This window comes from Thermobia domestica, chromosome 13, assembly GCF_964235325.1.
Source record: "Thermobia domestica chromosome 13, izTheDome1.hap1.1, whole genome shotgun sequence".
NCBI lineage: Eukaryota > Metazoa > Arthropoda > Insecta > Zygentoma > Lepismatidae > Thermobia > Thermobia domestica.
Window position 1 is genome coordinate 101,337,521 of NC_137466.1, and position 15,416 is coordinate 101,352,936.

The 15,416-nt window shown below is 34.7% G+C and overlaps 1 protein-coding gene across 2 annotated transcripts in view; it reads left to right on the plus strand.

Moving 5' to 3' along the window:
* Nucleotides 1-15,416, plus strand: part of msi (RNA-binding protein musashi) — a 1,174,907-nt gene that overhangs the window by 135,626 nt on the left and 1,023,865 nt on the right. The window lies entirely within an intron of this gene.

Sequence of the window (15,416 nt, forward strand, 5' to 3'; positions counted from 1 at the left end):
GCTATATGAGACGTGGACCTACTGATTAACGTGGAATCCGAACCACATGAGCTCCCGACGGGAATCGAACCCGGGTCTCTCACGCCAGAGGTGCGTACGCTAACCGCTTAGTCACAAAGAAGCTTCAAGTGGACATACAAATATGGCTTACCAAAATAATACTGTGAAAAAATATTATGTGGGTCAAACAGTGTTTGCACCAACGGGGATGGAAGGAGCGTGACGTAAAAATACTCGAGAATAACCTATATTAGTGTCGAATCCATAGTTTTTGGCGTTGCTAAAGTGAATAGGATCACCCAATGCTGATGTCCAAGTTTAGCAAAGAATGTGCATCTCAGCTGGACTGGGAGTTGAGATTAACTGGGACTTTGCCTCGTTGTTAGTAGTTAGGTTTTTCTTTTGACAAAAAATTTTTTTTTAAGTTTTGTAGTTTTTTTTCCTAATTTTCGTAGGCTAAGACGCTCCTAATTGAAGAAACCTTAGTGAAACTATTTTTTTTACTGACTACTGCGTCATCTATCACAAATCGAGGAAAATGTTTCAAATAAAATTTACTTATTTTTCTTCGTAGAATAAGAATCTGAAAAAAGGGAGTTTGTATTTGAATTTTCGAAGTTGCCCTCATCCCACTTCCAGGGAGGGGACGAGAGAGGTCTAATTTTATTACAGGTGAATTTTACCATCCGAAATATCAAGTTCTTATTTCGAATATACAGGGTTTCCATAAAATCTGGGTACCTGTCAAAGCACATTTTAGTCAATTTAATGTTAATGAATAACATTTTCAACATGATTTCCGTGCTGTTCAGTGCATAAATTGATGCGCTTTGCAAGATGGTGAACTGGATGGAATAGGTCTGAATTGCCGTCGATTTTAGCACACTGGCTGGTAGTGCGTTCTGTCAAGTGGTTTAAATTTCTAATCTTCATCGAGTAAACTTTCTCTTTCAGCATACCGCAGAAAAAGAAATCAAGGGAAGAAGGTCCGGCGAACGAGGGGACCACTCCACTTGGCCTCTTCTCCCAATCCAGTAAAAAAAAAATTGCCATTCAACCAATCTTTAACAGCTGCAGTAAAATGGGCAGGGGCCTAATCCTGCTGAAACCAGTCTGGAAGTCCTTGGCCTTCTAAAACCCAACTCCGTGGATTTCCGACGAAACGATTACTTTGGGCTAGCAGAAACCTTAGCCAAGACAGCCTCTTTCGTTACGTTTGCTGTCTTTGGTCATCTGGAACGCGGTTTTTTCAACACACTATCTGTTTCTTTAAACTTGGTGATTAATTTCCTGACGGAAGTAAAACAAATAGGTTAACGAGGAGGGTGTCGAAGGTTAAATTCTTCCTCGGTTTTGCGATATGACCATCCTTCTCGTCCACTTAAGAGTACCAACTAAACTCGTTCTTCTTAAGACAGAACCATCATCAATCTGGAAAAACAAAAACAAATTATAAGAATCCCTTATGTACCGAGACTTCATGGACACACTGTATGTTCTATCTTATCCTTATTTTTTCGGATATTTTGCAGTCTCAGGTTAGAATCCTCACCCTATTTCTGTTCGGGTATAATTCACTCTATACCTTTGAAAGGATTGATTCTACATAGGAAAGTTTAAGGACGTTTTTGTGTATAATTTTATAAATTACAATTTTCCTCATAACTATTTTATTTGAAAAATTGATAATTCGAGATAATTATATAAAAATACTAGAAGTTAAAAAAAATTCCCTTCTTTCCGCTCTGAAAAAACATATGGTTCAATTCAAGGGTACTTTTCAGGATATGTTGTGGACATCAAAATAAAACCTATACAAAAATCCAGCTTGTTCGGAATTTTTTCGAACTTTTGCCCTTGTCTAATTTTTCCTGGGCTATATGTCAATAGTATAATAATTACTATATACTTATTATAATTTTATCATTGTATAACTTTTCATTATACTCATATATAGTAATAGCACTATACCTACCGTATATGGAACGTGACGTATTGTTCTAAAGTGGGATTTCCCTGGGGTTCGAACCCAGGGTTACACCCATTAGTACTTGACCACGGAACCCACTACCTGCTTCCTGCTGTTAGTCTTGGAATCTACCATTTGTGCTTGTCCCCATTCACTCCCTGGACATAGAGTAAAACTTTGCTGCAGTTTTAGAGAACATTGTAAGATTTTATTTCTACCCATATTAGAAAACATATTTTAAAAAGGAGGTCTTGATTTATTGATTGGAATTAATCTTTTCATCATTGAGGTTATATTAGCTGGTATCTAATGTTTAAAGTGTGATTCGAATTACTACACGGGTTTGAACCCATTCCACTGTGAATCGAATTTGCCCCACAAGTACAGAAATCATTCGCATTAACCATTCGACCACGAAGACGCACAATGAAAAGTGGAGCCTACACATGTTGAGCTGTATGGCTTCTACCCTGAACGTGTTGTGTGGCGTTGAGACACTTCCTAATACACATTCCATCTAAATGTGATAAGCACAACCATTTAAATGATTGGGTCAATATTCAAATAGTCTAATTTACCTGCCCGTCAAAAACAAAATTTTCCCTATTATAGTTGTGTTACTTGCAACTAGTTCAATTATGTACATTCCTAACTTTACAAGTAGCCTTACTAATACAACACGAGAGCAAGGAATTAAGTTCGAATGTTACCGTTGAAGCAGTCAAACACAGCGATGATCTCATTTATTATCTGGACATTCAACCCGGCGGGAGCTCATGTGGTTCGGATTCCACATTAATCAGTAGGTCCACGTCTCATATAGCCTCGCTGCTGAAAGGGATTTTAAACTCAAAATCAACGCAAATCAACTAGACATTCAAAAATAACTTTGGAATATTTTATGTAGACCCTATATTTCTGTATGAGATACATTTAAAACCGTACACCATTAGCAGGAAATAACGTACTATATTTCATGAAAGTATTTTAACGGGGCTTCTATAGTTTCTTTTCCTTACGTTTATTAATACGCTACTATTAGTTGTTGCAACTGTTGAAAATCATTCACGTAGGATGTGAGTTTGCATATAATTCTGTTTCTGCTGCCTGACCGTCACTATTGATCTTCCCTTTACATTACTATACTCAGAGTTTGTTTCTGCAAAGAACTTAGGAAAAGATACTACTATATTCTCATTCTATTCTCTGTGAAAATCAATGGTAGACAGGGACGTAACTTGTGGGGGGCAGGGAGGACACCTGCCCCCCTTAGAGAAGTTCCCGCCGTTCGAGGGGGGTCCATTTTAAGACAAAATTTCCTTACTCCATATCCGATACGAACATGAAATTATAAATGAAACATCAAACAGACTCACTACATTACATATAAACAAAACAGCACACAAAAGGTAAATAAAACAAAAATGAAACGTGAGCCCACTTCAGTAAAAAAATGTCTACTATTATGGGCCCTAGAAATAATGTTTATTCGTATGCCTCCGACATTTGTCAGTACTGTCCCCTTAATTAATTTGTCATGTATGGAACGGGACCAGGGGCGTAACTAATGGTCCCGTAGATCTTGCCGTGCGGGAGGGCCCACAGGCTCCGTGGAGCTTATCATAAAGAGTAAGAGAAAGATGGACAGAGGGGGCCCAAGAATTAGAAAAACAACTTTTTCAAGGGGGCCCAAATACGCGTATTAATGCTTTCCCCCCCCCCCCAAAAAAAAAAACAAATCTAAGTTATGGCGCTGGCAGTAGAGATTTAAAATCAAATGTAGTTGCAATTATTATAAACGATATGTATATACATAAAATATTTTTATTTAAAAGGAAACTACACTGACATGTATACAATAAACAAGGTTTTCAATGGTTGTAGTACAAATTTGTAAACATACACACGGGCCGCCGCTACTTCGTTGGCGCATTAATCATCAAATAACAGAATTGAATATACAGTGCTAAATTTTATTTTATTTTTGGTTTGGAGTGCCTTTTAAAGGGAGAAAACATTTTGAAGCGTAGATACTGGCGTGAAGATTACTTTTGTAACTATTTTATAAAAATTGCTTTAGTAGGGGTACATTGTAGGCTGCAGGGAAAACGTTTTCCATCTAGAATTGTATTGTTGCTGACTTTTTCGGAATGGAAGTTGAATATTACAATTTTACACATTAACATAACTGGTACACCGGTTGGACGTGAAACCTGTTGGCAAAAATGGTTCTCGTAATAGCTGTTAAGCGCCTGATCTGCATAATTAGTTTGAGCACAAAGCAATTCTCAAGCAAATTACTGGTAGTAGGTCTATGTATGAATTTCAAGTACGTGTTTGTTTGGACAACTGTTATGGTGTGAATCATCAGCATATGAAGGCAATTATAAGTGACAGATGTGTGAGATTGATGAAACAGTTATGATTACAGTTGTGGAATTTTGCCATGTTGTATCAAGTACGTTGGGTTAAGGCGTAATTTCAATAATCACTATCAATATGCACTAATTTTAAAAGGTTGCAGTTTTTGCTGATTACTGCTATAAAACTATTTAAAATCAAATACAATTTCTTGACACCCCGTTTTTAAAGTATTATTTAGCATTTTAGAATTATGTAATTGTTCAAAATAATTTGATAATTCGATAAAACGACATAGTTATCACGTCGTAATTTGACGGCAACATGTTATTGCCAATTTTTTTATGTTTAGATAGATCGTCGTTCTGAATGATTTTATGACAATAAAAGGCTCGTATTATTATTATTATTATTACTAAATTTGATTAGTAAGATTAAAAAGGAATAGCGATCATGATCACCAACTATGATATTAACAACCATGTATTAAGAGATTGAATTTGATTTTGAGTTTAGCGTCCCTTTCAGCACCGAACCTAAATGAAATGTTTAACGTTTACGTTTACAGTTTAACGTGGGATCTGAACTACATGAGTTCCCGCCGGTAATCGTACATTATTCATATAACCAGGAGGAAGCTCTCCACGTATTAAGAACTAAGGTTGAAAATGTACGTACAGTACGTACTTCTTTCCAGAATCCCCATTGGTGGGGTGGTGGTGTTGTCTCTACCCCCAATTTAAAAAATATGTTCCACGATAATTTTCGTAAAAATTATTTGCTTTTCAACTCCTTTTTTGCGCTGTGGTTAACGTACGTCCTTCACACCAGGGATTCTCAACCTTCTCAACTGGCATACCACCAAACCACATTAATTATTAATACCATCATTAGTCGTACGTCCCACCAACAGCGGTTGCATACCACCAATAGTATACATACCACAAGTTGAGAAAACCTGATCACAGATCACTAGTAAATGTAAATAATTGAAGGAAGTGAGCTTGTACTATTTGACTCAACCAGCATTCGTTTGTTTGTTTGTCAAACTCGATTTAATTAAACTTGTGCCTGCGCCGACTATTCGAAAAAAATCTATTGTTTGGGATTCAAATCCATTAAGAATAAGGGGTAAAATGTGGCTAAAATTAAATGCTTGTTAGGAATTGCACGTATGCTTATAATGTGATAATTTTCCAGTATAACTAGAAACTACAGGTATAATTCGGTTTTGACGCTGTACATTGTATACTTTCTTTACTACTCATTAAAATCAGTCAATGTTCAGTACTGTAAATAAGAGTAAATTCATCCCAACTTAAAAGTTTTGTTTTGAGCATAAGATAATATAAAAGTATTTAGTAATTGTCTAGAGTAACTTTCGTAAAAATTTTTTGATGCGGTTCTGCGAATACTTGTGTGACATTTGCCAATCATTCAGAAAGCTTCGGGTTGAAATTGGCAAAAATGGTGGGGTAAATTTAGTTCAGTTTAGAAACGAAATATCTTACCGTAAATTTCGTAAAAATTCTGGAATTTTTTGAAACATAAGATGTTCTTTGTTTGAGACTTAACATAACATTTAAACGTAAGGTATTACATATACACAAAATTACTTTTTCCCTAGAAATTATTAGAATTTCATGAAGAATTACTTGTCCATTTTTTAGGATTTGCAATGGAATTTATTGCTTCAGGTTGACATTAGTGGATTGTAAGGTATTGATAGATTTTTTTGAAGGTATACGCTCAACTGTTTTCGAAAGTATAATGTATACCCACCTTTTGTATTCCTGATTTAAAATGAGTATACGCCTTATACTCCCGTATACCATCCACTACATTCATGTCAGGGGGTAAAGTCACTTATTAGTCGTGACTGAAATTGCACAAAAGCAAGGAATTAATTCATTCCTTATTTTATAAAAAGTATGTTTCACGATAAATTTCTTAATTTTCCTTGATTTTTATAAAACTTACCTTGTGCTTGTTTTAAACTTACGATTTACTTGTATTATTTGAGATTGAAATTAGAAAGAAACAGCAAACTGAGGTATGTGTTCGTAGATGTTGATAATCCGCAAGAATCAAATTGTTGAATAAATACAATTGAAATTATTGATTCGTATGCAGAATTGCGTCTTCCAACCACCTGCTCGAATTTACCTTTTTAGTTAATATTTATTCAATAATTTTTTATACTTAAGTTGTTAATAATTATTACAATGATTAAATTATTTTGAGGAAAGATTATTCAAGATTAGGATGAGAGTTATCAAGTTTTTTTTTCTTTTTGCCATGACCCTCAATTCATTCTATCTTTAAAAAAATAAATGAGGACCGATAATTTTCTTAATTACTTGTTTTTGGTGGTAAATGGCGTATGCTTTATTTGAGGCTTCCAATGAAGCCTTCTCCTCGACTTGAAATCATTCAGGCACATGATATGCATAGTGCAAACTTGCAACATCAGGTCAATTTTAGCAACATTTATTCTTATTTTCAAAGAATTTAAACCCCAAACAGTAGTTGTTCTTGGAAGGATGGAGGAAGGCATAAGTTTTATTAAATCGAATACGCATTGTGGAAGTTCGACAGACAGACAAACAAATGGTATGGTTGAGTCGAATGGTACAAGCTTGTTTATGTACGTTCCAATTATTTATATTTACTAGTGATACTGTAGATTGTAGGAGCTTCATTTTAATTGGTAATTTTCGTTACCTACGGTTTACTCTTATCAATCACATATGCATATGGTTTGTTGCCCAAAATGAAACAAAATTATTATCTTTAATTTAACGCCCCACCGTTGTTGCCTTTATGCTGAAGGAGGCGGATTATTATAAAATTAAATTTTTGTGCTCTCTCAATGGGAATTGAATCCGGGACCATATCTATCACGGATACTCGCGCAAGCCACTAGACCATGAGATCTTCCTGTTGACAGAGGCAAGGAAATTGTTCATCTCCAAGAATGCTTTACACTATTTTGTTATTTTTTCAAGCAAGATGTTTTAATTTCTTTGAAAGCTTAAGAATTACTACTGATAGCTCGAGCTCGGATTTATAAGCACAATGAGCAAATAAATTAGGCATGCAATCATACACGATAAATTGAAAAATGATCATCAAAATAAACAAAAGCAAATGCACGAAAATCAAATTATATATTTGGTGAAATTCTACCTTATTCAGGGGTAAGAATTTTGTATATAAGGATTTTCATGTGTGAAGCTCATGCGTCTGTCACTAAAAAAAAAGTGATTATTTGTACAGTAAAAATGTTCTTTTCATGTCGCATGACGTCACAGAGACATGTGAAAAGGAACACAGTTCTTCGGTGAATTCCCCTTCAATATATTTTTCTTCACTGGAAAGCTTTCTAGAAATGTTTCACACTACTTTTTGTAACCAGAATATTTTAGTAATATCTGACTAAACTTCTCGAATACAATTTTAGCAGTAATAATGTTACTTAAATTTCTTCTATCAAGGAAAATGAATCTTTTAAGAAATTATTTCAAACTTCCAACTGTTTTGCAAAAAATGAGGTAGTTTGGAGAAGTGGTCATAGATGTAGTATGGAAACATATGGAATCAGTGATACTCCCCCCCCCCCAGAATAAATATATTAAGTAACCATGGTTAAGATTGCTTGTCAGTGTGTACTACAAAATAGAGCATTTCTATATACCTTTCTTTGAAAGTATGAAAAGAACGAAACATTTTGTTTAGAAATCCAGGGTCTATAGAGCGTCTCACTCTTAGATTGCAGTAAATGAAGCGCGCTATTGCCACATTTCTTCCGTCGTATGTTTTCTTCTGAAGAAAGAACAAGAAAGACAGAAATAGTGACTGGGTCTGTAAATAAAGCCTTTCTTAAATTCATATATTTTCTTCGCTTTTGCCATTCTATTTACGTAAATTCACCTGGAACGACGAATTGGAAGGTACGAAACAACAGCCTAATAACTGCGTGTTAGAGGTTTCATTTTATGATGGTTAAGAAATCGTTCCAATAAAATTTTGATGGAAGCAATACGAAGTCGAGAGAACATATGAAACGAATACAAAACATACGATTGAAATAAATGGCAGGCTAAACAGTTCCACACAGAAACTTCCTGTACTGATTGTTCGGCAAACTAAGGAATAGCAAAGGGTAAGATACTGCCACTAAAGTTGGATAAGAGTGAAAATATGACGTACAAGAACGCTCATTCGTCTATGTACGCAAAATATCAGCAAATCCAATTCCGTTTGTCAAGCAAGTTACATCGTAAAGTATATTGTGAAGGCGGCTTCTCCTCACTTCCGATGTATTAGATCCAATTTTCCCCGCGGAACAACAGTATGATATTTTAACAAATACCAGGAGGTCAAAATGAAATATCGCACTATAATAGAAATTATAAATACATTTGTGAATATTAACGAAAACTGTAAATTTAAAATAAAGAAGAAGAAACGAACGCATGTTAAAAACCTTTTAATCACTTTCGCACATAAAGGTAAAATCCCTTCTATGTAGCTGAAAACCCAAAGAACATGGAAATGTAAACGTGAAATAAAAGCAAGGATGGGAATAGCAAAATAAGCCTTTAGGAGGAAGGAGTATATTTTGTGGGACTCTGAACAAAGAGTTAAGAAAAAGATTCATAAAATGTTTCGTGTGGAGTATTGTACTGTAAGGGGAAGAAACATGCTCATTACGCAAAAAATGATTAAAAACGACTGAAAGCTTTCGAAATGTGAGAGTGGAGGAAAATTGAGAGAATTAGCTGGGTCGAACGGAAAACGAATGAAGAGTATTAGAAATGATGGAAGACAAAAGAACAATTTTAGATATTACTAAGAAGAGGAAAAAAATTGGTTGGGACATTGGCTAAAAAAGAACTGTATCATGAAGGACGTGTTAGAGGATATGGTGGCAGGAAAAAGAGGGAGGGAACGAAATGGACTACAATTACTGGACGATATCAAAATAGAAAAATCATACGTGAAGACGAAGAGGTTAACCGAAGACTGTGGATCATGGAAGCTTCTGAGTTGCAGCAAGTGACCTGCCAATAACGTATGGTGATGATGATGATGATAATGACAAATGCAATGGCGAATAGGAACTGAACATCCCTGGTTTCTGTATTCACTTCTGACACCTCAGACACACAATGTTAGTTTGGAAACAGAAGAAGAATGAAAAGAAACCCTATTATATTTCTTTTCTAAGGAAACACATAAGTTGTGACTTTTAAATTAAGTATAGTGACAGCCAACACGATACAGATTGTTGGGCGAGAAAACAAAAACAAACAGAATTATCAAACCCTCCGAAGATATATTTTGTTCCTTTCATGCTTCCTAAAGAAACATGGAGGGAAAGAACAAAGAGCCCCTTCATTCTGCTTTGTGAGCTCATGAAATTATTTGTTATGAACGCTTTTGTCATTTTCATCTGCATATTCAAAGTAAATAAGAGAAGTGGAATTACAAACGAAACCCACTTTTAATGTCAAAATTGTCAGCATCCGAAACAACATTAAGGACCACGTGCAAACTGTAAATTAATTAATTACAAAGACATAACTTTTTATCACCTGGATTGAGGAGTTCTATTAAAATGAAATGAAATTTTTGAGTTTTACGTGCTACGGTTATATCGGTTAGGGTAAAGGAGACGGTGATGATGAGTAATGAATGAAATGGTGGAATGAAGAAAGTGGGAGGAAACGGGAGAACCCCGAGAAAGCCCATGCACATGGTGTTTGTCCACCACAAAGTTCACTTGGCGGGGGCTGGAATTGAACCCGCGACCCCAAGCACCAGAGGTGAACGCTCTACCACTGAGCCACCGCGGCCCCAGAAGTTTTATTAGTAGTAGATGTTGGTCATATATATATATATATATATATATATATATATATATATATATATATATATATATATATATATATATATATATATATATATATATATATATATATATATTAGACACTGATCCAAGGGGAGCTATAGCCCCCCCTTGACGCTCAGGTATACACTGGATAAAGCGGCAAACTATAGTTTAGCCCCTCCCTTGATCATATTCTGGATCCAGGATTTTGCGAACATGCTTCGTTGCAGTAGATTCGTGTTCGCATAGCATCAGCAGTAAAGACTCATCGGTATAGCACAACACTCTACATCGGTAATTTTAAAACAAACATTATAAGGGAAATAGCATTGGCAAGATTTATCACTGCCTTTCTTCTGGTCAGACGCGCGCGCTTTGGAAAGTTGACTCTTAACACTAAAATCCATAAAACCTAAATAAAGAAAGATATCGATCTGCGAATTGTTTTAAAAATAACTTCAATCTTTTCTCAATATTTTTCTCGCTTTGCACCCCCGTCTGTGAAAAATAAAAAAAAGTTTCTCACTAGTCAACTTTTTAGATATTGCATTGTAATAGTATATGCACTTTCTCTTACATTTTAGTTTTTTTTTATTTTAAAGTTCAAAAAGTTTTTTGAATGCAAACTTTTCCAACATTGGCACCAAATATGGTGTTAATAGCTGTATAAGTTTCAACTTTGTATCTCTTATAGTTCCAGACTTATGATGTGATATATTTAACGCGACTTTAGAATTTGTCATTAGCCAGATTCCACTATTTCAATTTATTTCAATACTTGAAAATTCTTCTTGATGTGAAAAAAACAGATTATTTGATAGAGAATACAATGTTCTACAATAACCTATCCATATCTAGCAGAAAAAGCTATTTCTAAAATTAAGGCTAAGTTTAGCAACAATGGGCATAAGGAAAAGCATTGCCATTTACTCCTGTACTGCAATCTAAGGGTGGGACGCTATATAGGAATAACATTTATCAAGATTAAAATGCTGGAAATCTATTGTATCTCTTGTAGTTCGGATTTTCTAAAAACTTGTGAACATAATACCTTTCTTGGAATAAATTTATCTCATGTGGCTTGAAAATGGCTTTGTAACAGTTTGTCAGTATTACTTGTAACTCATGCCCTACGTACTATCAATTATTCGGTTAAACAATGCGTGAAATAGTGTTGCATTTAGTAATTATAGCTGATCACCAAAACATGTTTAAAACTTTGCACTCACTCCATTACGTTATTTAATTGAGCAAGCAGTGCTGGAAATTTTACGTACTTGACTAACTTCAGTCGTATGAGATTAAGTCATGCAGAATACTTTGTAACTACTAACTGTATTCAGTTATTTGGGTTTCAGTTTGAATGTAATTCAATGCTTTTAACTCATTTCATGGTATGGTTTCTCAACTAACGGCCAGTCACCGACCTGTAGAATCAATAAACTGGCACTATTATCACAGTTTGAAAGTGCAGTGAATGTCGTTGAATATATCCATCTGATAGAGAAGTTAGTGTGTGTGGCTGGGAACAGGTAAACCGAAAATGTCCTTCAGCTATAAACAGCTCTGGAGAACAGGATGCGAATGTTTCCATGTCTGTTCACGGTACAATGAAATTCCCTCTCTCTTAAGAGACGATTATCAGATAATGTTTTACCGGCGTATCGTAAATAGCAAACTTGAATTACTTGAGAATAAATTGTCAGTGAATCAAGGTTAATGTTCCAGAAAATCTCAACATTTGTGATGGGTTTTGCTGTTAAGGAGCATCGTGTTTAGTACAAATAGACGTTTGTAAAAGCTTATCAGTTAGCAATGAATGTTTCTTGATTTTAATGTGTAAATATGTCGTATGAATTCACAGAGTTATATAGCGCGTTTAGTTCGTTAATTTCCTGAGGTAACGTCCAGTGGTAGGGTAAATTTATACCGCAGTCGACGTATATAACCAAAATGAGCTTAGGTAGGCAATAACTTCTGCCGAGATGATGATAGGATGGGTGGGATGAGCAATCAATCTTGTTAGTTCCTTGCTGTTTATGGTTCTGCTTACCTGGCAGTAAAATGATTCTCGTTCACCTGGGTTAATTTCCTCAAATGAAACGATATCGTATTGGAAGATGAGTGTCGAAATTTAACTTCGTAAAGCTTTTTTATATCCTCGAGTTTACAAGATATTACTTTTCAATTATTTGAATAGAATTATATTTTTTCTGCTAATATTTTCACTTGTGTTGTGACTGTCATGTTTGTAGGCATATATCGGTTTCAATTAGTAATACACGAAGTTTTTGTGTAGATGCAAAAGCACAAAACTAATAATGGAGAGAACTCATGTGGAGATGAAAAATCTAACAGTTAACACACTATTTTGTTACCATTATTCAAGAATTCCTTTAACAAGAAAGATTAAACGCACGTCTACGATTCATTGGAAATAAAATTGATTATGGAAAATATAACAAATTAAACTATATTTAATAAGAAACTATACTATTGCTTTTAGTGGTTTTCTTCGAATAAATAAACCGTAGTGACTAAAAGAAAAGCGTTAACCGCTTGGTAGATTCCTGTACTTATGTTGCGTAACAGTGTTCGTTTGCGATATAATATTTATTTGTTAGGTTCCGGCGGTAAGGCTATAAGGAGAAAGCCGTTTCTGGAGATAATTTCATGTGAAAACGCGAGAACGTGGGAATCACAGGGTAATGTTTGCTTGATTATGGCTTTGGTAAAAAGGAAACGTGCTTAAACATGGTCTTCGAGGGAAGAGAAAATCGCGATTGAAGTTTCTGATTCTGTAGATAGCTACTGTCTTCGATATCTCCAAGTAGGTTCTAATAAGCGTATAGCGAGAATAGTGTACATATACTTTTTCTTGCAATTGAGATAGAGCACGTTCACGAAGGTAGTAGAGGTTGGAAATTTTAGAGAGTCGAAGCTTGTACCTTGAGATAAGACTTATCCTCACCGCTTCGTTTGTGAATTGGAAACCTATTCTTCGCACGGAAAGACACTTTACGAAACCGATAAGAGGGGTAAGTACACAATAATAGAATAAGTAATTCGATGAATGATAGGCCTAATGTGGCCACAATGGATGTGGTAGTCGAGAGTGAAAATATAATTTCTTATTATATTAGAACTTCCCTTTGTAGATATTTTATTTATTAAAACTGTACTTAAATATGTTTAAGAATCCCTAGTAGTGAATAAATAAAGTTCCAACGTGGTGTCGTTTTTTTAAACGACTATTTTACTGGAAAACAACTTACGTTCAGAACCATTTTATATCCAAGTGTGAATATATAATGTAGTGAATGCGCACTTGAATGAAAATTGAATGCCAAGCTTGATATCTTAAATATGGGAAATAGAAAAACATTTTCTCTTTTCGCTACTACGAGACCCTGTTCTAAAAACAATTCTTCCAAGATTTTTTTTAAACTAACGTTTTAAAAGATCAAATACCGTACTATCCTTTATGTTAATCAAGACATATGAAACAGGTAATAGAAGAATTATTTTGAAAAATCTATTAAAGGTGGGGAATATCATTTAATAATTCTCTAGTAAAGTGACATCATATACTTTTGTCTGTGTACTTTGTTTCATAAACATACTTTTATGAAGTGTACAAAGGCTGCTGGAAAAGTTTCTGCAAAATACTAGTTACAGCGGCACTGGTGTTCCACTATTATAAACTTCGGAAGAATAGACATTTCTGTCTTTAAATTATTTTCGTTTAAATCGATTCGTTTATTTTTAACAGTAGTTTGAACAAGTAGTTTTGTGTGAGAAATGGAAATTTCTTGTAAACATTTTCTGCCAGTGATTTTTAACAAATGGTTTAATGTGAAGTGTAACACCAAGACAATGCATCGTGCGACTTTGTTCGGCTTTTGGAGGTGGAGCACCATCCAACAGCACTGTACAATTGGTTTTCACAATTCCATGTGGTCGCACATTTCTCCATGATTAATTTTCTGAAGGTCGGCCATCCACATCTGGTGTTTGCCAATAATGCGCATTAATTTGGGAGAAATCGACATGTGACGTACTCTGAAGTTCAGGTATCCTTGAACCTACATGAAAGCAATGTGTACAATTTTGCATGGCTACCTGAACGTAGGGAAACTTTCAAGTTATTCAGCCTCACTGAAACTTAAAAAAAAAAAAAAAAAAAAAAAAGGCTCGTGTCAACTGGTGTAAAGAAATGCTTCGATTGACGTTAAGTCAAATTTGGTATATTACTCTTCACAGGGAATTAAATTTGGGTGTGTCTATACGAACCCGAAACTAAACAGTAATTCAGTGTTTCAGCGTTTTAAAATGAACCGGAACCAACAAAAACTTTATTCGAGGAGTGCCTCCAAGCAGATGATTGCGTATTTCTTTCATTACACCGGACGTGCTGCAACCATAGTTTTAAAAGATCGAAGGACTGTAAATGCTGAGTGATATATAACAATTTGTTTGCCAGAGGTCAGCAATGAATTAGATAAAACGAACTCAGTTTGTCTCGTCATTCTTTACTACCACGACTTCAGTTCCCACTCAACACACCAAACTATTTATTTGTTTTATTAAAAATGTTGACTTAATGTCTCATTGTCCGTACTCACCTTATTTAACGCTTAGTCACTTCTTTTTGTTTCCACCCATAAAAACTAAGATGCGTGGCAAGCGATTTGTGCTCTGAAACAGCCGTTGATGCTCGAAACAGTGGTTTGTGAGGTATTTCCTCAAACTGCTGTGAAAAATAAACAAATAGACTTAAATAAACCAAAAAAAAAAAAAAAAAAAATTGAATATAGAAAGATCTGTTCTTCCGAATTTTGTGATATTGGAATACTAATAACATTGAAAGTAGTAGTTTACAGAAACTTTTTCAGCAGCCCTCGTATTCTTTAAATAACTTATTCAGTTATTTTTAAAAATAACAAACATGTTTTATTACGCGCTGTTTAGAGAAAAGGAAAATAATCCTTCGTTATTCAACTTATGTCCATTTTTTCTTTTTTTTTTAACTACCGTTAAGTTGCTGAACTGAAATAGACATGCATGTGTACGATAATCATTTCTATGATGAGATAATAAGTTTTTATTAATGTTAATCTATGATTAATCTGACAGTCTGTTTATAATTTTTTTAGTTATTCTGGCACTTGCAGGATCAAACCCAAAATA